Genomic DNA, 23,489 nt, shown 5'->3' with positions numbered 1-23,489 from the left:
TAATTCTGAGATGGCATCCGACTCTGTACTGCCTATTGAGGGCAAACGACCTATGGCCAAGCCTGAGGTCCATACGGACCAAGATAGTGGTGACGACTTTGAGGTCGACATATATGTGGCCCAGACGGGTCATTCCGAACGAGACGGACCCGTTTTAAATAAACAAGGGAACGGGGAAACACTAGTAGAAAAAATGAATTACGCAGCTCACTTTTCGCACCGGTTCTTGAAAACCGGTGGGAAAAGACATGGGCGGGATTGGGGAAAATACTTTTTGCACCGGTTCCTAATAAACCGGTGCGAAATACAAAATATTAAAAAAAAAGGGGGTGGAAGAGATTTCGCACCGATACAGTCAAAACCGGTGCGAAATAGTGTTTTAGCACCGGTTCAAACCGGTGCGAAATTATAAAAAAAAACCGGGCTGCTAGGTATATCTCTTTAATCCGCCTCTTTATTTCACTCTCCCTGGTTCTGCTCTCCTTCTCTCTCATCTCTGGTTCTGCTCTCCTCTCTCATTTTCTCTCATCTTTCGTTCTACTCTCATCTCTCCTTCCTCTTTCGTTCCCATCTCGTTCTGCTTTCATCTCTCGTGTACTGTAAGGTCTTCGATTTTCGTTCGAATCTTGTTCGAGTTAAAGCAAGTGGTGAACGATTGAAGTGCGATCTGAATCCTCCATTGAAGTGCCTTCTTAGCTCTCTCTCCTCCTCCATGAAGCAGCTTTTGAGGTACGCTCTTAATTTTTTTTAGTTGGGATTTTAGGGTTTTGTTTAATTTGAAATCTATTTTTTCAATTTCTTTTGGTTGAAGCAGTTTTATGTTCCTATTGTTTTCAATATTTTCGATGTGTTTTCGATTTTTTTGGGTTGAATCTTTGTAGGTGTATTATTGTGCGAAATCGTTTCGTTTTTAATGGGGTTTATTTGATCGATTTGGGTTCGATTTTTTGGGTTTATTTGTTCGATTGGTTTTCGATTTTTTTGTTTTCTCGATTTAGTTTCAAACTTTTGGGGTTTAATTGTTTGATTGTCGTGGATTTTTGCATATATGTTCCTGTTGTTTTCGATATGTTTGATGTGTTTTCGAATTTTTTGGGTTGAATCTTTGTGGGTGTATTTGTGCGAAATCGTTTCGTTTTTAATGGGGTTTATTTGATCGATTTGTGTTCGATTTTTTGGGTTTATTTGTTCGATTGGTTTTCGATTTTTTTGGGTTTTCTTTGTTCTATTTATTTTTTGGTTGCAATTTTGCAATTTTTTTGGGGTTTATTTGTTTTTTTTGGATTTTTTTTCTTTTTTTTTTTGTGTTGAATTTGAGTGATTTATCTTTTTTCGGGTTGATTTTTTATGCTGTTGATGAATTAAAGTTGCAATTGAAGCAATTATTGATATTATAGTTTCAGAATTTGGATTCTTCAGAACCATCATCGCATAGACAACGAGCCGGAGGAGGAGGGATTTGTTTTTGAGGTACTCTGAAAAGCACTTTAATGGTGCTTATGAGTTCAGGTATGAATAATTGAATATATGTTTTTGAATTTAAATTAATTTGCTGATTTTTTCTGCCATTTGTTTAGGCGAAATTTCTTTGTTTGTTATCAGTTGATTAAGCTTCATGTTGTTTGAATGGGTTTTTATTTGTGAGTTGAGTTGGGTTTTTTTTTTAATTTTTTATTTTTGTATATATATATCTACAGATAAGTCCTTTCTTACATCTCAATGGATTTTAAAGAAAGAGATTAGGAGCATGTGACATCCTTTTATACAAATTAATGAGGCTGTGATGAGTCAATTCAAAGTAATCGATGGTTTGGTTTTGGAATGTTCTACGAATTTGGGATAAGTTTTGATCATTTGGCTATTTTGTATGAATACTTTGTGTGGTAAGTAACCTAATAAGATTTGAATAGGTGAACTGTCTATTTTACTGTTGTGTTTAGATGATTTTGTTCTTTGTTTTACTGTTTTGTTTGACTATTTATAGTTGATTTTGTGGGATTTTCTTATTGTGGTTGATTTGGTCAGATTTTGTATGTTTCCTTTTTGATCTGACTTTCTTATTGGCTTCCTTAGATCTAGGCGTGAATTAGGTAGTTGAAATTTTTTGATTTTGGGCAATATTCATCCTTTATTTACCTGGGTTTTTGTAAGGTTCATTGTCGACATAATTGGTTAGTTTGCTTGGTTTATGTTGTCTTGAGTTTTCTAGAGAAATATTACCAGGTTTAGTCATGTATCTTATTGCATTGTCCTCTAAGATCATTGAGTCACATAGTATCCGAAATTGTGTACAAAATCTTTATTGGGTTGTCTTCAATCATGTCTAGAACCTGCTTTTGGTGTGTTTTTGCCAAGGATTGGTGTGCTTCATTGTTATTGGTATTGCTCTTCAAGTTCATGCTGCTTGTAGTTCATTGTCGTAAGTTCAATGCCTGCTGATTGCTGATTCTGGTTTTATTTTCGCGTTTTCTTTCGCTGCTTTCATACTTTGCCAAGAAAAAGGAGACCGAAGCAGTGATAGTGCAATGCCTGGGAGTTGTTACTACTTATGTAATGATTTCACAGCTAGCAATGGCTGAAGCAATGCCTTCTCTTTATTTCACTTTGGTATTCTTCCGTCTGTTATCTGGGGTTTGTGGGAAGATTTTCTCACTGTTGGTGGGCTTTCTGTCCTTCCCCAGGTACTGCTTCTGATTTCTTTCTTGTCCTCTGTGAAGCTCAGCATCCCAATCCTTGATATTTTATCCTTTCTACCAAATACTAACTTGTGTGTCGCATGCTGAATTCAGGTTATGTGGTCCACATTTGTTCCATATATTCCAAACAACATTCTTCCTGGGGCTATATCTTTCGTTATAGCCATGGTAGCAGCTGTTATGGTAAGTTGAAGCTCCTACCTTAGAATTTATGCGGAACAAACATATGAGGAGGCATAGGTACAAATAAAAGTTTTTTTTTCTTTAGGACCTTTTTGCTCTCTAGCTTTTGAAGGAGCAAAGTGTTAAGGATTATGGACCACTACTGTGCTTGCTTATTATTTGAGGTCCATTTGAATTGGGTGTGATCACTATTTTCTTCATTCTGTGTTGTCCAAGCTTGATTTGTCCTTAAGAAAGCTGCCAATGGAGTAAATTATTTGTAATAAACAAAAACACCTTGTATTACATATTTACATTAGCCTGTTTGCTACATATAGGTCTATTTCGCCTATTTTTTATAAGTAAAAAAGGAAGCAAGGCAGATATGGAAATTAAGTTCTTTAGGTTATGACTGATTCAAATTGACATTCTTTGTAACTATGTAAGTGGTAGTGCCTTAAAGCATGTGTAATTTATACTTTTCTTACTCAAACTAGCTAGTTAATTATCTCTGCATTTATGGCCGTGCTAGACTCTTAGCCATTGGACAAGTAGCCTTCAGATTTTTACTGTGAATGAACCTGGTGGTGATCTTTGTTACACACTTATGCTAGTCTTCTCGATTATTGGATAGGTAACCTTTTAAAATTTGTTATTGTGGATGGCAATGAGCTAATCTCTATGTTCAGTATGCTTGTCTTTCCTCTATTGGATGATTAACCTTTTGATTTTGTAAATGCATTGGTATCTTGCGTCATTTAAATGGGTTTTAACCTTTCACAGGTTAGAGCGGGTAAACTCTCTGAGAAAGGTGTCAAATTTTATGGAGCTATATCAGGGTGGACTGCTACCCTTCTCTTCATGTGGGTGCCAATTCCACAATTGGTATTTGTTTAATCTGGTTATGTTAGATATTTAGCACTAACAGATTTCTGTCTAAGTGAGCCTTCTTTATGACTTGGTTTCAATTCTTTCAGTGGACAAAATTTCCTAAATCCTGATAACATAAAAGGCTTGTCGGCTTTAACAATGTTGCTGGCAATGGCTGGAAATGGATTAATGATTCCACGTGCGCTTTTCACCCGTGATTTTATGTGGTAATTTTTTTTACCCATCTCAGCGTTTGGTGTTTCATATACCTCATAGACAGTTAGAGAATGTTGGCAGATATTAACTCTAGATAAAAATTTTAAAATTTGTTTCTTAATTATCATGTCACTCATAATCTCTCTCTCTCTCTCTCTCTCTCTCTCTCTCTCTCTCTCTCTCTCTATGATTGCATATATATTTGGATGCCAACAGGTGGCTTATAAACCAATTCTGGTTTTGGATGTACACAGAGTGCACCCACTTGACCCATTGGTTATCCACTTATCTTGCTTGATGCTTACAGCCCAAACATGCTTCCCCTGCAACATTCCAACTTAAAAGTGCTTCTGATTTAGGTTTTAGACTTCCGAATATTGTTGCAATCTTTCTAAGTTTATAGGTATATACTTTATTTTTATTTATTTATTTATTTTTTATTTTATAAATTGTGCAGAAATTACTGGAGGGCTCCAAAAAGGGTTCTGGAATTCTTTGTAATTGCTGTGATACGGTGGTGCGTTGTCTGCCTTTAATTTGACCTTCAATATTGTCATTTTCTTTGAAGCTTGTTTTTTCACATGAAATATTATTCAGGTTAGTGCTTCGCAATTTGAGGCACATGCTGGTTGTGCTTCACGCAGAAAACCGTAAGTTTCATTATAGCATTTTGTGGCTTGTCATTTGGAGTTGTATTGTGTTTTTGCTCAACCCCTAATTAAAGATCGTCGTCATTTTGCCAAAGTACAATGATGACCTGACAGAAGTTTATGAACAAGCGGAGCACTTTGGGCAGATTGTATAGGCTCCATACATTGAAGAGCATGAGTTCTAACAATTGAATTGACTATTAGGCTCATCAAACTCACATTGCCCTCCAGATTTCTGCATGTTGATTCAGCCAGCAATACAAACCAGCAATGGCAGCAGCAGAACACAACCAGGCACCATCAGCATAACCAAAGCAGCAACAACAGTACAGCAGCAGCACCACAAAAGAAAAACAAATAGCAGCTAGCAACCCACCCAGCACCCCACAGCAACTCATCCATCACCATGAAGGCGTTTTTGAACAAATTAAAGAGTAATTTCATATACAAAATGTTATTTTATTTTTTAGACGATAATTGTAATATTACGGCTTTTTTTAATGAAAATATGTAATTATATATATATGTTAGTGTTTATATATCAATTTAAGTGAAAAAAATGAAAAAACAAAAAAAATTATTTATTATTTTTGGGCATTTTTGGCACCGGTTTTGGAAAGAACCGGTGCTAAAAGTCATTTTTTAAAATTTTTTTGGGGACTTTTGACACCGGTTTTCACCCAGAACCGGTGCTTAAAGTATTTTATAAAAAAGTTTTTGGGGACTTTCGGCACCGGTTTTCACCCAGAACCGGTGCCAAAGGTCTGATTTCGCACCGGTTTTGAATTGGTGCGAAATCTATGGGGTTTTAGCACCCCCTAAATCTAGACCGGTTCAAAACCGGTGCGAAATGGGGGGTTTGAACCGGTGGGGAATGCGTATTTTCGCCTAGTTCAAAGACAAAGCTGGTCCTATCAGCCCAACCGGCTTCCGGTTGGGCGACCCCAGGCGGCGGAGGGTACTGCCCCCGTTACCAGAGACGAACTCATGAAATTCATGACGAGTTTCAGAGGGGAGATCAAGGACATAATAAAGAAGTCAACTGGCTCCAACAAGGGTCAGCCAGCCAAGAAGCCTTCTCCCTCTGGGAAGAAGCATATCAAAGATTGGGTCCCAACCCCACACCCTAAACCGAAGGGGGCGGATGGGCCCCTGATCGACCTATCCAGACTTCGTTTCCCTGAATCAGGGCAAAGGAAGGCCATCCGACAAGTTCAGCCGGATGGGTAAAAAAAGACTTACTCGGACGCCCGTATGTTCATCCAGGAGAAGAGAAGTCAACAAATGTCTGAGTTAGCCTGAACGTCGACCTACCAAGCTAGTTTCCGTAATACTTCAATGAAGTATTCGGAGACAAACCGAGAGAGTCAGTCAGGCGACATGTCCGCACGTATTGGTCCTCAGATTATCCAGTCGGCTTCGTATGTTCCCCAACAGCCATACTTGCCGTATGGATCACCATACATGCAGGCGGCCCTCTTAGGGGGTCAGGTGTCACAACAAGTCTAGCCCATGGGCTGGCAGCTCCAGGTGCTAAACCTTGGGGAATAGCCGTCGACGTTCTCCTGGGAGATAATCGAGGCTGTTCAGCCGGCCAAGATTAAGAATGTGTTGGTTGATACCTATGACGGTACCACCAACCCGGAAGACCACCTAATGGCTTACACCAATCTCATGTACTTACAGGGGTTGGATGACGCCGCCGGGTGCCGATGCTTCCCGGCAACATTGAAGGGCATAGCCCAACGATGGTTTGGCAATCTTCCAGCCGGATGCATCAACAACTTCAAGACGCTAGCATACCTGTTCGCGTCCAACTTCTCCATGAACATCCATGACAAAAAGACAAGTCTCGACTTAGGGGCTTTTCAACAGGGAGACAAGGAAGGACTAAGTTCCTATGTCAGGCGGTTCAATCTAATGAGAATTTAGATCCAAGGGCTGTCTGACGAAGTTGCCTATATAGACTTTTTCAAGGGTCTAAAGGAAGGGTCGACCTTTAAGTTCGACCTGGTCAAAAAGAGGGTTGCTACCCTCCAAGAGGCGTTGATGGAAGCCGAAGGCTACATACAAGCGACGGAACTCTGTGCCGTCAAGCATTCGTCGGACCCTAAAAGGTCCGACAGGAAAGAGAGCCGGTCTGCTTAGCTGGCAAAAAAAGAAGAGAGTAAGAAAATAAAAGAAGTCTGGGCGGCGGACCATTCTGGTCAGCCGTCCTAGAAGAAGAAGAGAGAGTTGAAGCCGTATGTCCCCAAGTACGAGTTCAACAAGGACTGCTCCTCCATCCTCATGGAAATCAAAGACCGGTTGACCATTGAAAAACCGGCAGCAATGAAGAGTCCCATCAAAAGCCGGGACAAGAGCAAGTACTGTCAATTCCATGAGGATATTGGCCATGACACTGATGGTTGCTATAGCCTCAGGCGGCTATTAGACCGTCTGGCTGATGAGGGGGCTTTGAAGTCCTATTTGATGAAGTCCAAGGGTAACCCCAAAATAAATAATGGACAACCGTCTAAGAAGCCGGCTGTGAGCTCTAACACTGATAAAGACCAAAATCTTCACCATAGCAGGCGGCTTCGCGGGAGGGGGTCCTACCATCCGGGGCACCAAGGACAACACCATGAAGCTGTTCAACTTAGTGGATGAGGGCCAGGCGTCGAAAGACACCTTCCCTGTGGTCCTAATCTTTGAGAAGGACTGGGGCAAGGTCAGGCGGCCTCATGATGACCCTATAATCATCGAATGCAAGGTTGCCAACCAACGAGTGGGCTGGATCCTCATTGATACTGGGAGCTCGTCTGACCTTATAAGCTATCAGTGCTTAGCGAAGCTCAAGTACAAGCCTGACAGCATGCACAAGGCCTCTCACCCCTTAGTTGGCTTTGGGGGAGGGGTAGCGCATCCGATGGGGAGGATCGACCTACCCATCCGGCTAGGCGAAAAGGGGGAAGGACGGCACATGGTCGTCAAGTTCTTGGTGGTCGAGGAATTGACCGCCTATGATCTGATTTTGGGCCGTCCAACCCTCAATGAGTCTAGGGAAGTCATCATTCTATCCCTCATGCTGATCAAATTTGAGAGGGATGATGGAACGGTGGGTTTCCTGAACGGGGATCAGAAGACGGCAAAGGAGTGTTATCTCTTAGACGTCAAGCCTACTGTGGCCGCATCCGGCCAAGGCAAGGAATCCATCGACCTTGACGACTCCAAGGAAGCCGCGCCTGCTCCTAAAGCAGCTGGCAAAAAGAGAAAGGCGGACCACCCGGTGGCCGTAAAAAAAGAGAAGTAATAGCAATCACTGATTGGGGAACGATAAGATGATCTCCGTCCCCAGCCAGCTGGTGAAAATATTGACATTGTTTTAGATGATAGCCGTCTGGAACGAACCGTAAAAGTGGGGACGGTTGCTTTTGCAAAGTTGGGTCCAGATTTGCACCAACTATTGAAAAAATTCAAAGACATTTTTGCCTTTGAAGTGGAAGAGTTGCCAGGCGTCAGCCCGGATCTTGCTGTCCATAAACTTGCCGTGGATCCTAAAAAGAAGCCGATAAGGCAAAAGAAAAGGAACAACGTCGAGGAAAGATCTCAGGCGGCAGCCGCCGAGGTTAAGAAGCTGCTAGATGTCGGGTTCATTCGACAATGCTACTACCCGGATTGGGTAGCAAACGTTGTACTCGTCAAAAAGCCGAATAGTACCTGGTGAATGTGTGTTGATTACACAAATTTGAACAAGGCATGTCCAAAGGATAGCTATCCACTTTCAAAGATCGACAGTCTGGTCGACTCTACAGCCGCTCATGCCTTGATGAGCTTCATGGATGCCTACTCAGACTTCCACTGAAAGGAATGGTGTCCTTCCAACAAGTGTATTCTTCCGATAAAGGGTTCAAAATTATTACAGAGCTAATTCTTCAGTAAGGTCAAGTGATCGGAATGCCTAGGTGGAGGCCGCTTCCGATCAGTAATATCAATGTACAATTGATGTTACAACTTAATCTTAACTGAACCCTTCGGGTCGAACCCAATCGAATCACCGATCCGAGACGACGAATTAATCCAAAAGGATTTAATGAGTCAGCAGAGTTTTACAAATACAGACTTCGGATATCGAGCCTAGGGCGTTGAGACCGAGCGTCGCAAAATCACAAAGCGACAAGTATAAATGTAGCCGTAGCACCACAATGGTCTAACCATGTGGATGCTAGGCTAGTTCAAGCTAACATGCACCTAGCATGGCTAGGCGCAAGCCTAAGCACGCTAGGTGTGCTAGGCGCATCATCGCAGCCTAGGTGCACCATCACAGCCTAGGCGTGCCATGGCAACCTATCGCAAAGCACCACAAGCCCCAGGCAGCCCATCGCAGCTAGCAGCGTGCTAGCCTGGGTGCCTGGGTGCGCATGGCAGGCTATCGCAAAGCACCACAAGCCCCAGGCAGCCTATCGCAGCTAGCAGCGTGCTAGCCTAGGTGCGCCTTGCAGGCTATCGTAAGCACCACAAGCACCAGACAGCCCATCGCAGCTAGCAGCATGCTAGCCTAGGTTCCTGGTGCGTATGGCAAGGCCACACACGCACCAAGCACAGCCATCGCAGTGCTAGGCATTGGCGCATGTGCATGTACAAGTGTGCATGCCTCGCACCAAGCATAGCAGTGCTAGGCACTGGCTGATGTATGTGCGAGCGTTGCGTGGTGCGTAGCGTGGTGCGTGCGTGGTGCGTAGCGTGCTGTGTGCGTGGTGCGTAGGATGATGCGAGGGAAGGGCCAGCATGCGTGGCTCGCTAGCAGCACGCATGCTGGCTGTGCTAGCAATGGCGCACAAGGAAAGTGTGCGTGCTAGCCTGTGCGTGGGCTGCTTGGGGCCAGTGCCAGCACTATGTGCTAGCAGCGCCCAGCACCAGCACACAAGCACCAACACCAGCAGCAGCACGCACTGGCTGGCTGGCTGGGGTAATGGGCAGCAAGGCACTGCTAGCTGGCAGCCCTAGCTGGCACACTAGCTGGCAGCCAGCTAGCCCTCCTTGAGCCGGTTTTTTACAAGGGTGTGGGGACCAAATCAAGGCCTTGGGGAGCAAGGCATATGGTCCCCCACTCTTTTGCATGAGAACATGCCACTTGTCGCAATATGATTAACTTGATTATTTATTTAATTTGGAAATTAAATAAATGATTGATTTTCAACACTCCCACATTGGTGGAGGATGAAAAATCAAGGGTTCTTTTCCCTATAAATACCATGCTTGGGTATTGGGAAATGAACAACCTTGAGTGGAATTAAAAAGGCAACTCTAAGTAAGAGTAAACCTTTGATTCGTAAAACTCATAGTTATTTTGTCCGGGTTTTGACTAACCTTCAAGACTTAGGACGCTCGGGTCGGGTCGAGGGTACGATCCGTCGGAGATCTCGGGTTTTCGGGATTTTGAAGTAAGAGCTCTTTGGGAGCGAAGCACGCGACAAAGGTAGAATTCTTATTCTTAATCTTGTTTGATGAAGTTTAATATGCTTGTTAATTGTTTTAATTAAGGGGCAGGTCTTGGTGGGTTTCCATCCGCGTAGTGTCGGGTCACTACGAAGCCCTACAGCGGTATCGGAGCCACGCTCCTTTTAATTTTTGCAATTATTTTTTAATTAAGGTGTTTTAAAAGAATTTAATTTTTTGGTTCATGTTCTTCTAATTAGATTAGATGCTCGTTTTAATTGATTTTAAAACTCGATTTTTTTTTCGTTTTGGCTGTCGAACCCAGATTTTGGCTTAAAAATAGTGATTTTTGGGTGGAATCGACATTCTGAAACAGATTCAACCCTATTTGAGAGCTGTCCAGAAGCCAAATTCGAACCAGAAACCCAATTTTTCTGGGGTTTTTCGTTTTTCAACGAAAATTTTAATTCTTTTTAAGCCTTGATTAATGTAAGCATTACAAGGTTAGAGTAAATGCACATTTGCATCACTAATCTACTGGTTTTAAAATATCCTTAAGCATAATAATGAAGTTTTTATTAGTGCTTAAGGTGATATACCACTTTTCACATAAACTTGTTTTTTCACAAATTTTGCAAATAAATTGCAATAAAGTGTGAAAACTTGTTGTGATCTTGTAATTTTAAGTTCCCAAATAATGTTAAAATTCTAATCTTTAAAGGTTTAAATGACTGGAACCCTAACCCTAAATTCCATGTTGAACAAAGTTTGGATTTTTCATGTTTGGTTGATTAAAATCCATCAAGTTCAATTACTTGTGAGTAAAATTTGATTAATCTTCATATAGGAAGATGTAATCTTGGTATTTTACACAAGTATGCAAGTTGGAAAATTTTTATCATTGGATGGTTAATTTATTTTTCCAACACCCATTTGTCAAACCCATTATTAATTTGCATATTGGCAAGATTAATTTTGGACATAGCTCATTTTATTTTAAGCATAAAGTTAGACCTAATTTTGTTCAAAATTGAAATTTTGGATAATTTAGGCTTGTGCACCAATAAAATAAATTTTATTTAAGTAGGACTTAATTTTATTTTATTTTATTTTCCCTCAAATTAATTCTAAAATGTAATTTAGAATTAATTATTGTCACACACAAATCGGAATTAAAAATTCCGAGTAAAATGCACGCAAATCGATGCAAAACTGCAAGCGTCACCAAGGCTAGCCGGGCTGCCTAGCAGCCCACATGTAGGCTGCCTATGGTGCGCGCATGGCTAAGCATCAATGTTGTGTGGCTGTGTGGCGAGGGGTGCTATGGCTGGTCTTGGGCAGTGGCCTTTGCTGCTTGGTGCTTGGAGGCGCTGCTGGGCAGAGTGGTAGCAAGCACCAACCAGCCCCCACTTGCTGCCAGGCGCCAGCATGCGTGCAGGCATGCGTGGTGCTGGCCAGCATAGTGTGCTGTGCTGGGCGCAGCATGCTAGCACCAAGCGCCAGCCCAACCCCTTTAATGCTGCTATTGCGTGTGAAGCGTGAGCTGCTGACGAGCTTGTGCTGCTGCTGGGCAGCGAGGCAGCAAGCACCAGCCAGCCAGCCCACTGCTGCCTAGCAACCATGGTGCGCCATGCATCATAGGATGGGGCCTTGTTGCTTAAGTTTGAGCTATGATTTTGCGAAAATTTTCCCGTTTTAATTTTATTTATGTAATTATTTAACGAGGTTAAAAACCTCGATTTTCGATTTTGCAAAATTTTTACAATTTTGGGTTATGCCGACTTAATTAATCGGATTAATTAAGTACGGATGCGGAATTTAGTGGGAGCTTAATTAAGTGCGTTATCATTTTGCGTTTAGAAATAATGGATTAAACAACTTTGACTAGTTTTAATTAGGCGCGTTAATTGGATTAACCACCTAAGTTAGTTACTAGTTTTGTGTGTTTAATTATGTATTTCATAAATTACATGGGCCATTCACAAATAGTGAATGGGTGAATGGAAGATTGTTTTTTAAAAACAAGGTCTTTGAAAATGGCAACTAGTGGGGCCTGACTAGGATAGAAAATACGAACTGCGTTCCGTTATGTATTTTTGTAAATCTAAATATGGTGTGCGAACCATTAAGTATTTTTGTACTATTAGATTAATCCTAGTCGATCTAGCTAGCTTCTTTTATTTCATTTTGGCCAAGATGTCTCAAGACGGCGTTTCGACGAAGACGAGCCAAGATGAAGACCCATGGAAATTGAAGATTTCAAGGGGTCATGCTAGTTGCCAAATGCATCTATTTTATGATTTATATACATTGTTGTTATATATGATTGCTAGATGCATGTCTAGGATTTCTATTATGTTGCGACGATTAGTTAAGTTCACTTAAATCAACCAACATAGAAACCCTAGGTCCCTTAATAATATTGAGCTAAAATTTGTCGTTCCAAGAACAACACTTACCGAACTAATGCGCGTACGTGATGGACTACGCCAAAGCGAGACATCACTACTTCCCTAGGAACGTAAGGTATACTAGGTATACGAGTTGTCTTGGTTAAGCTCAACGATATCACTAAGCAGTCCTTAGATGTCGTGGCAAAAGAGATTAAATGTCAAGAATGCATTAGATGTGACATTTTATCAAACCGAGAGTAGCTTGGAGCTATTAGCAATTAGATTGCTTACCTTAAGATATTTAATGATTAAGACAAGCCAAAGCATGCTTAACCATTTCTTAATCTTTGGGATCTCGGAATCATTTTATTCTCGCCCATAAGGGACAATTTTAAATGCGTGGATAAAATGCTCAATAAGATTGAATATATGCATGAACGTTTTAAATTTCAACTTATTGATATATGAATGGTTTTTCACTTCAAATTCTTTCAATTGTAGAACAATATCTGCAAGTAACTCAAACAACAACCAATTCTCTTTGCGCTCAATTCTCGACAAGGAGAAGTTGAGCGGGCCAAACTTTCTTGATTGGCAAAGAAATCTCTGCATTGTACTAATGTAGGAGCAAAAGGAATATGTCCTTGATGAGGAAATGCGCGATGCTCCCAATGAGGAGGTCACTCAGGCTGCCCTTAACCGATGGGAAAGTGCCAATCGGGATGTCAAATGCATCATGTTGGCCACCATGTCTCCGGACCTTCAAAAGACTTTCTTTGAAAAGGAGACGGCTTTTGAGATCATTTCCGAGCTTCAAAATATGTTTCAAGAGCAGGCCCGAACTGAAAGGTTCGAAACCCACAGGCAGATCCTTGACAGCAAGCTCAAGAAAGGAGAGCCAGTCAGCCCGCATGTCCTCAAAATGTTTGGATTATTTGAGAACATGGAAAGGCTTGATGCTGGGTATTCAACCGAAATGGCAATTGACATCATTCTCCACTCCCTTCACAAAGGCTATGATCAGTTCAAAATGAACTATAACATGCATAGTATGGAGAAAACCCTCACCGAGCTTCATGGTATGTTGAAGCAAGCCGAGAAAACCCTCAAGGATGAGGGCAAGCATGACATGCTCATGGTGAGGAAGAGCAAGCCATTCAAACGTCCAGGCAAAAAGAAAAGCTTTAAAGGGAAAAAGAAGAAATTCCCGCCTGAGTCAAAATCTGCCAAAGGCAGCAAGGACAAGAAGGCAGTCTCTTCTAAATCTGATTTTGAATGTTTCTACTGCAAGAAGAAGGGACATTGGAAACGGGACTGCCACAAATTCAAGGAAGATAAGAAGAAAGGCAACGTTGCTTCTTCATCAGGTATTTTTGTTATAGACTTAAACTTCGCTAGCAAAACATCATGGGTATTAGATACCGGATGTGGCTCACACCTTTGTTCCAATGCTCAGGGACTAAGGATAAATATGAGGCTAGAGAAGGGAGAGGTCGAGCTTCGGGTCGGCAATGGAGCAAGGATGTCTGCCGTCTCCGTTGGAACTCTCAGTTTGTCTTTGCTCTAAGGGCTTATTCTAGAACTTGAAAACTGCTATCATGTTCCTAGAGTGACCAAAAACATTATTTCAATATCGGCGTTGGACGCCAAAGGATTCGAATTTTGAATCAAAAACAATAGTTGTTTTATTTATTTTGATAATGTTTTATATGGTAAGGCACATTCAGAAAATGGTCTTTATGTGCTTTCTCTAGACAAACAGGTTTATAACATCGATAATACTGCCAAAAGGGCTAAGACCATCGAGTCGAATCAAACCTACTTGTGGCATTGTCGTCTTGGCCATATTAACATCAAGCGCATCAAGAAACTTTTTCAAGGTGTTCTTGACTCATTCGACTTAGAGTCGTTTGAAAATTACTAAGGATGCTTATTAGGCAAGATGATAAAACAACCATTCTCCAAATTGGGAGAAAGGGCAAGTGACTTATTAGGTCTAATACACACGGATGTATGTGGACCAATAAGCACATCCGCAAGACAAGGTTACTGATATTTCATCACTTTCACCGACGATTATAGTAGATATGGCTATATCTACTTAATTTCAAATAAATCTAAATCCTTTGAGATATTCAAAGAATTTCAGAAAGAAGTTGAAAATCAACTTGGCAAGAACATTAAAGCACTTCGATCGAATCGAGGTGGAAAATATTTGAGTCATGAATTCGACGATCACTTGAAAGAAAATGGCATTCTTTCGAAGTTAACACCTCCCGGAACTCCTCAATGGAATGGAGTGTCCGAACGGAGGAATCGAACCTTGTTAGACATGGTTCGATCAATGATGGGTCTTAGTGAACTCTCTATCTCCTTCAGGGGACATGCGCTACAAACTGCAGCACTAACACTGAATAGAGCTCCGTCAAAAGTTGTTGAAAAGACTCCATATGAATTATGGACTAAGAAACCTCCTAGCTTGTCTTTTCTCAAGATTTAGGGATGCGAAGCATATGTCAAGCGACTAATTTCGGACAAACTTTACCCCAAATCGGACAAGTGTTTCTTTGTGGGATATCCAAAAGAAACCAAAGGGTATTACTTCTACAATAAATCCGAGAACAAAGTCTTTGTTGCTCGTGATGGTGTCTTTTTGGAGAAGGATCACCTTTCCAAAATGACAAGTGAGAGGAAAATCGAACTCGACGAAGTTCGAGAGGACGAGCAACAATGTCAACCTGACAAAACTGACAATCTAAATACTTTGAAAGCATCTAAGAAGATTGGTCAGAATCAAACTGACAATGAAAATGCTCAACCGATTACCCTTCGTAGGTTGCAACGACAAAGATCTCAACCAGACAGATACCTCGGTATCGTCTTAACCGATGATCAGGACATCCTAGTCATGGATGGTGATGAGCCGGCGACATACAAGCAAGCTATGACGAGCCCCGACTCTGCTAAATGGAAAGAGGCCATGAAATCCGAGATGGACTCCATGTCTGAAAATTAAGTCTGGGACTTGGTGAATTTGCCCGAGGGTTATACACCCATTGGTTGCAAATGCATATTCAAAGTGAAGACAGACAAGGATGGAAATGTATCAATATACAAAGCTATACTGGTGGCAAAAGGTTATAGACAAGTCTACGGGATTGACTATGATGAAACCTTTTCACCAGTTGCAATGCTAAAATTCGTCCGGATCATCCTAGCGATTGCTGCATATTACGATTATGAAATATGGAAAATGGATGTCAAAACCGCCTTCCTTAATGGAATTTTGGAAGAAACTGTGTATATGACACAGCCAAAAGGTTTTGTCGATCCAGGCAATGCTGGAAAGGTTTGCAAGCTGAAGAAGTCCATTTATGGACTATAGCAAGCCAGCAGAAGTTGGAATTTGCAATTTGATGAAGCCATTAGCAATTTTGGTTTTATCAAGAATCTAGATGAATCTTGTGTATACAAGAAGGTCAGTGGGTGTGATATTGCATTCCTAGTCCTGTATGTCGATGACATACTTCTCATTGGAAACAGCACAAAATTGTTGGAGCCCGTAAAGGGCTGGTTGGGAAAGTGCTTTTCAATGAAGGACTTAGGAGAGGCACAATACATATTGGGCATCAAGATCTACAGGGATAGATCTAAGAGGATGATTGGATTAAGCCAGAGTACTTACATTGATAAGGTACTGGCTCGATTCCACATGGAGAATGCCAAAAGAGGGCATTTACCCATGTCCCATGGCATAAATCTCAGCAAGAAACAGTGTCCACAAACACCTGTTAAGCGAGAAAGAATGAATCAGATCCCATATGCTTCGCTAATCGGATCGATCATGTATGCCATGATATGTACAAGGCCAGATGTATCATATGCCCTGAGTGCAACGAGTCGATACCAATCAAACCTAGGAGAGGCGCATTGGACTGCGGCCAAGAACATCCTTAAGTATCTGAAAAGGAACAATGATGAAGGTTACACCGACGCTAGCTTCTAGACTAACATAGACGACTTCAAGTCACAGTCGGGGTACATATTCTGTCTGAATGGAGGAGCGTTTAGCTGGAAGAGTGCCAAGAAGAGCACCACTGTAGACTCTACAACTGAAGCCGAGTACTTGGCTGCTTCAGAAGCTGCCAAGGAAGCTGTTTGGATTCGCAAGTTCATTAGCGAACTTGGTTTTGTACCCTCAATCAAGGGGCCGATAGACCTCTATTGTGATAACAATGGAGCTATCGCTCAGGTCAGGGAGCCGAGAGAGCACCAGAAGGTCAAACACGTGCAAAGGCGATTTCACATGATAAGGGAATGAAAATCCGAAGGTGAAATCAGAATTTGTAAGATTGGCACGGATGATAATGTAGCCGATCCTTTGACTAAACCGCTGGCTCAAGTGAAACACAACAAGCACATTGAGGCGATGGGAATCAAGCATGTTGGAGACTGGATTTGAAATTCCCCGTACATGTGTTTTAATTAAATAGGATATTCAATGTAAGACACTGTATTTAAACCATTCATTAATGGAGTAATTAATTTTTGTGCAAAATTTTAATTCACTCCATTACTATTTAATTGTTGTTTAGAATTTAATAATGAGTCCATTCGATTTACGAAAATATTCAAAACAGGGTATCAAGACCATGTCTTGGATAAAGAAACACCTGTTAAGTGAACATTGAATATTTAAATCGAAAATTGTCCCTAATCGAGGTCATCTAACGGATGGACGATTGATGACCGCCATAGATTAGTGTGTAGTATGATTTACAGCACCGTTTCTTGTGCTACGAGGACGTGACGGTCATGAATCATTTTCACAGGCACAGTTTGGAACTGTACTGGATAAGACCTATGAGAGTACTTTAAGAAATTTTAAATTTTGTCATAAGTACATTTCTCATTATAACAATCGGAACTTGTTTCCTCCAACCATGAGTATTGTGAAGTTTTCTTGTTTGAGTACTAGACTCTTTGATGTTTCCTAACGTCTGCCGTAACTAGGGATCATAACGGGTGCGCCTGGCAGGCTATCGCAAGTACCACAAGCACCAGGAAACTCATCGCAGCTAGCAGCGTGCTATCCTGGGTGCGTATGGCAAGGCCACACACGCACCAAGCACAGCCATTGCAGTGCTAGGCACTAGCGCATGTGCATGTACAAGTGTGCATGCCTCGCACCAAGCATAGCAGTGCTAGGCACTGGATGATGCATGTGCGAGCGTTGCGTGGTGCGTAGCGTGCTGCGTGCGTGGTGCGTAGGATGATGCGAGGGAAGGGCCAGCATGCGTGGCTCGCTAGCAGCATACTGGCTGTGCTAGCAATGGCGCGCAAGGAAAGTGTGCGTGCTAGCCTGTGCGTGGGCTGTTGGGGGCTAGTACCAGCACTATGTGCTAGCAGCGCCCAGCGCCAGCACACAAGCACCAGCACCAGCCTAGCAGCAGCACGCACTGGCTGGCTGGCTGGGGTGTTGGGCAGCAAGGCACTGCTAGCTGGCAGCTAGCTAGCCCTTCTTGAGTCGGTTTTTTTCAAGGGTGTGGGGACCAAATCAAGGACTTGGGGAGCAAGGCATATGGTCCCCCACCTAACCTTGGCCACCACTCTTTTGCATGAGAACATGCCACTTGTCGCAATATGATTAACTTGATTATTTATTTAATTTGTAAATTAAATAAATGATTGATTTTCAACACTCCCAAATTGGTGGAGGATGAAAAATCAAGGGTTCTTTTCCCTATAAATACCATGCTTGGGTATTGGGAAATGAACAACATTGAGTGGAATTAAATAGGCAACTCTAAGTAAGAGTAAACCTTTGATTCGTAAAACTCATAGTTATTTTGTCTGGGTCTTGACTAACCTTCAAGACTTAGGACGCTTGGGTCGGGTCGAGGGTACGATCCGTCGGAGATCTCGTGTTTTCGGGATTTTGAAGTAAGAGCTCTTTGGGAGCGAAGCACGCGACAAAGGTATAATTCTTATTCTTAATCTTGTTTGATTAAGTTTAATATGCTTGTTAATTGTTTTAATTAAGGGGCGGGTCTTGGTGGGTTTCCTTCCGCGTAGTGTTGGGTCACTACGAAGCCCTACATCCACCAAATACCCTTATGGAATAAAGATCAAGAGAAGACGTCATTCGTCACTGATCAAGGGTTATTCAGTTATACGGTGATGCCGTTTGTGTTGAAGAATTCGCCTGCTACTTTCCAACGGATGATTAATACGGTCTTCATTAATCAAATTGTGAGGAATGTGGAGGCGTATATTGATGACATGATAGTCAAATCTAAGCTCCAGACAGATCACCTTGCTGACCTCCGAGAAACCTTCACCACCCTCAGGCGGCATAAGGTCATGCTTAATCCCAAAAAGTGTGTTTTTGGTGTTCAGTCTGGGAAGTTTCTCGGATTCTTGATTGATCAAAGGGGGATAGAGGCCAATCTGGAAAAAATACAGGCGGTAATTGACATGAAGTCACCCCGCACTGTCAAGGAAGTCCAAAAACTTACCGGTTGTTTGGCGGCATTGGGGAGATTCCTCAGCTGGCCAGGTGACAAGTGCCTCTACTTCTTCCAAACAATCAAGAAGAAGACTAGATTTGAATGGGGGGAAAATGCTGAGGCGACATTCCAAAGATTGAAGGAGCACCTCCACTCATTGCCACGGCTGGTCAGCGCTCTAGAAGGAGAGGTTCACTATATGTATTTGGTCGTCTCAGATCATGCCCTCAGTGCCGTTCTCCTAGCTGAGAGAGACGACATCCAGCTCTCGGTCTGTTTCATTAGCCATGTTCTTCTAAATCTAGAGCTACGGTACCCCTTGGTTGAAAAATTTAGTCTTGCCCTGTTCATGGCAGTCAAGAAGTTAAAACCATACTTCTTGGCACATCCGGTGGTGGTCTACACAGATCAACCCCTTAAGCGGCCAATGACAACCTTAGAGTCATCCGGCAGAATGCTCAAGTGGGCTATTGAAATGCAAAGTTTGGAAATCACCTTCGAACCTAGAAAGGCAGTGAAGGGTCAGGCGTTCGCCGACTTCATTGTTGAAATGACAAGGCCGGCTTAACCGGACAATGTCGATCAGGTTTGGAAGGTTTATGTAGACTGGAGCTCTACCATGAATGGCTTTAGTGCAGGCGTAATTTGCAAGTCTCCGGAAGGGGACCAATATGAATATGCACTACGGTTCAAGTTCCAAGCCTCGAATAATGAGGCGGAATATGAGGCCCTGCTAGCCGGTATCCGCATGTGTAAGGCGGCAGGGGCAAGGAAAGTTGACGCCTGCTCAGATTCTCAGTTGATCGTTAGCCAATACCATGGTGACTACGACGCCACCCATCCGGCTATGATCAAGTATTTGCAGGCAGTCAAAGATGAGGCCGGGACACTTAACAAATTCCATTTAAGTTAAGTGCCCGCGTTAGAAAACAATCAGGCGGATTCACTGTCTAAGTTGGCATCATCCGCCACTTGTGATGCGCCTAGGTTAGTCTTTTGGGGAGTCGTGGAAAAAAAAATAATTGAACATGATCCCATTGGAGTTCTTGACCGAAGCTCTACCTGGATGGATGCCATCCGAGCTTATTTGGCAGACGACACTTTGCCGGACGCCCCTTCAGAAGTGGCTGCATTGAAAAAGAGAGCCTCAAGTTTTGTAATCTACAAGGGGGAGCTCTTCAGAAAGGGTTACCTCCAGCCGTTGCTGAAATGTATTGCCCCTGAAAGGGGAAAAGAGGTGCTAGAGGATCTGCACTCTGGCTTTTGTGCATCACATATAGGCGGCAGAACTCTAACATAAAAGGCTAGGCGGCAAGGCTACTTTAATCCCACTCTTGAGGCAGACACCATGGAAATGGTGAAGAAGTGTGACAAGTGCCAAAGATTTGGCCAGCTCATACACCGTTCGGCTACTGATCTGACGGCTATCTACAGCCTAGTTCCATTTGCAAAATGGGGCATGGACATACTAGGCCCATATACGCCTGCCACAGGCGGACGAAGATATATCCTGGTTGTAGTAGATTACTTCACCAATTGGGTTGAGGTAGAGGCGGTCAAGGGCATTAAGACAAAGGATGTCATCTCCTTTATCTGGAGGAACATCATCACCCGGTTTGGGGTACCGATGTCTAAGGTCTTTGACAATGGCCCTCAGTTTGAAACGCCTACCCTTAAGAGCTGGTTGGGAGATCAAGGGATCTCACATTGTTTTGCAGCAGTCGGCCGCCCCCAAGCAAACGACCAAGTTGAAGCCTTCAACAAGCTCATCTCAGATGGCATTAAGAAGAATATTGAAAGGGCTGGCGGTATATGGGCAGATGAGTTTCCTCATGTCCTTTAGGCCATCAGAACAACTAAAAAAGGGGCAACCGGTGAAACCTCGTTTCTCATGACATACGACACTGAAGCCGTCCTGCCAATTGAACTTTATGAGCCAACACTCTAAATAATGCTCTATGATGAAGAGGCAAATTGGGAGGCCATGCGTCCAGCATTGGATTCACTCCCGGAGCGCAGGTGCAATGCCGCCTTGCGTCATGAGATATACCGTCTAAGAATGACGAGGGCCTACAAGAAAAGAGTACACAAATAGCCCCTCAAAGTGGGGGACTTTGTGTTATGAAAAATGGAGGCAACCGGTAGGGAAAATGAGCAAGGAAATCTAACCCCTAATTAGGAGGGCCCCTACCGCATTTTTGAAGAAGTTAGAGGCGGCACCTACCGCCTGGAAACTCTAGACGGCAGGCAGCTAGCCAGAACCTGTAATGTAGATAACTTGAAAAAGTACTACTTCTAAGGACTTGTAAATTTTTTTTGTAAATAGAGTATATTAATGAAAGAATGCTTTATTTCCATTTTATTTTGTAAAAGTCCCATTTGTGCAATGCACAACCGGGCAACCATCAGCTCAAAACTGAGTAGTAGGCTAAGTATCGAACTTAGCTATTCATAAGGCCAATGGCCGAACATATTTTTAATTGCCTGCTCCAAAATGAGCAGGCATTCGGCGACGCCCATTTTGGTGAATTCGTCGAAGAGAACATCTCCCATTCGGGTGGTACATTGTTTTACAGATCATAACTAAAACGGCATTAACCGACTGTCTGGTTAAAGATAATACATGGCCGTTTGAATGATCAATAAAAATCAAGATATAACCAGCCGTTGCTTCAAGGCAACACAGACGGTAATGTAAATCTTGGTCGAATGTAGCCAGCTTTTTCCAAAAAGCACTACAACCAGGTACAAACTCAAAATAAGCAAGGTCAAAACCTTAGCATTTAATCCACAACTTGGTTATGATGCATACGTCCGGCCAAAGGCTGCCTGCATACCAACTAACGTTACCGCCGAATACCCAAAGGATAATCCGCAGCCAGTTAAAAGAATAATCTAGGTTGGCCTTAGCCGGCACCACCAGCTAATCCAACTTAGAGTAATTCTATTTTAAAAACGGTCAAGGACCGCCTATCTATTCGTCCGGATGCTTCTAAGGACGGCTGCCTGGTTAGAGTTGGATTAACTATAAGCAAACAACCGTCCAGAGGCAGGTGGAGCCAATGCATCCGGCATACTGCATATATCGAATCAAATTGCAAAAAGAAAGATTTGTACGAGCAAAAATTGAAAAAATTGCAAAAATTGAAGCAAATAATATCAAGGCAAAACCGACTTAGTCGGCAAATATATTAAAAGAAAGATTGTCAGTCGGACCTATGTCAGGGGAAATAGATACATTTTTAAAATACACGGCTTGCAGGCCGGATGAAGAAAGGAAGCAGAAAATAAATTAAGCTACTACTGCTGCTGTTGTTGTTGCTGTGATGGCTGGCCTTGGCCGGAAGGAGGATCTTCTTCAGTTTGCTAGGCTTGGTCTTCGTCAGCCCCACCCGGAATTTGATCTTCCGCCTGCTCCTCTTCCTCCTCTAGAATGCCAGCCCACTCTTCAAAGGGCGCCGGCTTCTCGGTTCCGAGAACCTGGGCATCAAACACCTCAGTGGCGTATCTGTACCGCAGGTTAAAGAAGGCATAGTCGGTGTTTGGATGGATCATAGACCAAGCCATCTTCATGCGCTTTTCACAGTCGCGCTCGTTCTCGGTACCAGTCGGTCCTGTTCAGCTGCCAGCTTATCCTTGTGGTCCGCCTGGGTCTGGGCGAACTCGTTCTTCAGGCGGTTGACCTCTGCCCGCAGCTCTGTGTTCTCCTTGTCAGCACCCCCAAGGCTTCGACGTCAGCTTGGAGGTTTTTGACTTGGAGTTCAAAGTCGGCTGCTTTCTTGTTGGCTGTATCAGCAGCAGCCGTGAGCTCCTTGATTAGCTCTTCCTGTTTCATCTCCCGGTGTTTAGTTTGGATTTCATACATTAGGGAGTTATATTGCGTAACATCAATGAGTTCGGCTGCCCTTCATTAGGCATCCCTTACCTCCTCCTGCTTTTTCCTCAAGGGTACCTTGAGGCCTTCTATTCTGATCATTGTCTGCAAGAACAACCGGAAAAGGGTTAAATCATTCAAATAATGTACAACCGGCAAAGAGATGAAAATACATTGTATAGACCAGCCGGTGGCAAGCCAGATTGGCTCTCAATACCCCAATCAGCGAAATTACCTCAGCAAGAAGGGTAGTAAGGTGGTCAAAGTTGACCTGGTGCACAGCCGACACCGCCTCCTTCTCGGACCGGGTTAGGGTCCTCAACATTCTCTTCGCGTAGTTTTGGAGATCCGGCTAACGAGAAGAGGCATCTGCATCAATAGATTTATCGGTTAAGTACTGAGCATATGCGGCGCCTATATTCTGCCGGCTGCCTGAAGAATCCCCTAATTGGGTAGCTTGGGACTTGACTTGCTGAGGCCCAAGCGGCTAGGGGGATCAAAGGTCAGATTCGTACTTTGATTTTTAGGCTGAGGGGTCACACCGCCCCCAACCGCATTGGAACCGGATGCTACAGCAAGCACCCGGATTGAGGCAACTCGGGCTCCCCAGTTCTGGTCTCAGCCGGCCCTGAGCTCAAGCCCAGATCTTTCCGGCTTTTGCCTGCTGAGGTGGGCCTCTCAGGAGCCGAGGGTCTTTCGGC

At 43.0% G+C, this 23,489-nt stretch overlaps 1 long non-coding RNA gene across 7 annotated transcripts; it reads left to right on the top strand.

Moving 5' to 3' along the window:
- Positions 1-229: 229 nt before the first annotated feature.
- Positions 230-5,080, top strand: LOC110692416. Of its 7 annotated transcripts, none has more exons than XR_002505462.1 (8): positions 230-729; positions 1,404-2,681; positions 2,790-2,879; positions 3,642-3,743; positions 3,836-3,955; positions 4,402-4,461; positions 4,542-4,594; positions 4,690-5,080. It is a non-coding gene; the product is annotated as an uncharacterized LOC110692416 (long non-coding RNA). The 7 variants fall into 7 exon arrangements; XR_002505458.1 differs by having other exon boundaries at positions 231-729; positions 1,398-2,681; XR_002505463.1 differs by lacking the exon at positions 230-729 and having other exon boundaries at positions 1,239-1,509; positions 2,497-2,681.
- The last annotated feature ends 18,409 nt before the right edge of the window (positions 5,081-23,489 follow it).

This window comes from Chenopodium quinoa, unplaced genomic scaffold (genome assembly GCF_001683475.1).
Source record: "Chenopodium quinoa cultivar QQ74 unplaced genomic scaffold, ASM168347v1, whole genome shotgun sequence".
In the NCBI taxonomy this organism is placed as follows: Eukaryota; Viridiplantae; Streptophyta; class Magnoliopsida; order Caryophyllales; family Amaranthaceae; genus Chenopodium; species Chenopodium quinoa.
The sequence above is the reverse complement of the archived record's forward strand: the minus strand, read 5'-3'. Positions and strand labels throughout refer to the sequence as shown.